Raw genomic sequence first — 2,431 nt, 5'->3', positions numbered from 1 at the left:
TTCTGTGTGTGTGTGCGTGTGTGTGTGTGTGTGTGTGTGTGTGTGTGAGAGAGAGAGAGAGAGAGAGGGAGAGAGAGAGAGAGAGAGAGAGAGAGAAGAGTGTGTCAGGCCAGATGACAGAGAACAAGGAAAAAACAGAACAAAAGAAACCTGGGTATACAAGAATGTCTGTGGGATTCTCCCCTCTTTCCACCTTGAGCAGTAGCAGAGACTATAACGGCAGTCCTGAGGCAGAAAAGAGGGTACAGAGCAAAATAATTTCAGGTGTCTGAGGTCATTAAGAAAAGTCCCTGGCAAGAAGTCTCCTGCAGAGGAAAAGTTTTTTTTTACTTTCAGTTACAGGAGATGGAGGTCTCCCACCACAGAGGTCAGGACCTCTCCCTCTAGTGACTGGTGGTGACAGGTTTATTTATAAGGAAATTGTTTGGAGACATAAACAGTCTGTAGACTTAATAGTAGGTATTGACGTTCACTTATTCATTCCACAAACACTTTTTAAATTCCTTCCATGAACTGGGAAGCTTGCAAAGATAAACAGTTTCTTTCCTCAAGTCTTACAGAAAATGGGACAAATAAATTAAAGCTCTATAATACGCTAAAAAAGAAAGAAAGAAAGAAAGAAAGAAAGAAAGAAAGAAAGAAAGAAAGAAAGAAAGAAAGAAAGAAAGAAAGAAAGAAAGAAAGAAAGAAAGAAAGAAAAAAAAATTGAGGATGGGGGGGAATGTGAAGATGTTATCCAAGCACCAAGTGAGGAAGCAATTGATTCTAGGGTTCAGAAGTGGGATTTGGAAAAGCTCAAAGACGAATGGCTTCTGTATATATACTTTTAAAAAATGACTAGAAATTCATAGCAGAGTAATGAGGTCAAAGATATTCCAGGCACATGCCAAGGCACAATATGAAAGCATATGGTGCAGCCATGGGCCCGGAGGTTGTCCTGTAGGTCTGAGGTCAAGTATGTCAGGCACAGAGAGGATAATGCTCAGACACAAGGCAGATGAGTGGCTCGGGCTTTAAAGAACGCCATTTGGGGGAGCCGCCGGCGGAGGGGAAGCCAGGGGACCCAGAGGCCGGTCCCGCACCTTGTTCGGCTCCGGCCACGGCAGGAGCGGGGCGCAGGACCAGTTCGGCTGGGCGGAATGAAGACCGCCAAGCAGAGGGAGAACTACCTGGGCAATGGGTTGATGGCCCCGGTGGGCCGCCAGCAGGGCCGCGACCTCATCTGGTACACCGCGGGCCGGGCCGGGGAGGCTGCGCGGGTCTGAGCCGGGAGCGGGAGTTGGCGGCCCCGAGGCGGGCGGAGCCGGAGGCGCTCGTGGCGGCGCCAGGCTCCAAGCATGAGCATGGAAGACTTTGTGGAAGACTGAGACCCCGAGAAGAAGGGAGCGGACCGCCTCCTGGGTCTGGGCAGCTGCAGTGGCTCTGCAGGCCGAGTGGCGTTGTCCCAAGGAGACTCGGAAGCGGCTAAGCTGCGGCCGCCCCCACCCGGAAGAAGCCTGGGCCTGAGGAGAAGATGGCGCCGGGCCCTCCGAGGAAAGAGAAGAAGAAAAAGAAGATGCACAAGAAAGAGACGAGAGAAAAGGAGCAGTGGAGAGGGGCAGATTCCTGGGTGTCCCAGGCTTGTGCCCGGGCCCACCATCGCAGGCAGGACTCCGACTCTGCCTCGCCACGCTGCAAGAGGCGGCGAGGGCACAACAGTGACTGAGGTTCTGCCCAGCGAGACTCTGCGCACTCCAGGCAGGCCCCACCCTCAGTGAAGCTTTTGAGCACGTGCCCTGCTAGGCCCAGGGAGCTGGAGAGCAGACTCATGGGGGTCCTGACAGGTCCCTGCAAGCAGGCAAGGTATCTGAGTGAGACTTCCCCCCTAGAGGCCCTCGCCACCAGGGAAGGCCACACCTGCCCAGGTCCAGATGCCCTAGGCCCTGAGTGGCTTAGCTGTGACCAAGTACTACTACTTCTATACTTTTTGTGTGTTGACTCACTCTTTGTATTTAAATAAACTTATTTTAGCTGGGAGGAAAAAATGCCATTTCAGAGTGTTCAGATGCTTTTCTGTAATACATGTATGATTTATAAATATCTAAATAAATCTAGGTTCTGGATACTTGCTGAAAAGTATTTGCTAATCGATGTGCAGAATCAAAATATTTGAAGGCCACTCTACAAGCAAAGGAAAGCCATCAAAGGATTTCAATTAACAGTGGCTTGTTAATGTCTATTTTTGAACACATCACTCTGGCAACTGAAGAATGATTGAAGGGGAAAAAGAATGAAAGGAGGGAAATCGTTTCAGAAGATGTTTCAGTAGTCATCGTGGGAAATATAGGTGCCTAAACTAGTTGTTTTCTATGATTTAAAAGTCTTGGGATAAAAATGCATTTAAGAATATTTGAAAGTAAAGCGTACCAGCTTGCTAGTGGGTTGCGTGGTC

The 2,431-nt window shown here is 49.4% G+C and overlaps 1 pseudogene; it reads left to right on the top strand.

The window, feature by feature from the left end:
- Nucleotides 1-1,705, top strand: part of LOC112485776 — a 15,610-nt pseudogene extending 13,905 nt beyond the window's left edge.
- The last annotated feature ends 726 nt before the right edge of the window (nt 1,706-2,431 follow it).

Source organism: Pteropus alecto, unplaced genomic scaffold (genome assembly GCF_000325575.1).
Source record: "Pteropus alecto unplaced genomic scaffold, ASM32557v1 scaffold25, whole genome shotgun sequence".
In the NCBI taxonomy this organism is placed as follows: Eukaryota; Metazoa; Chordata; class Mammalia; order Chiroptera; family Pteropodidae; genus Pteropus; species Pteropus alecto.
The sequence above is the reverse complement of the archived record's forward strand: the minus strand, read 5'-3'. Positions and strand labels throughout refer to the sequence as shown.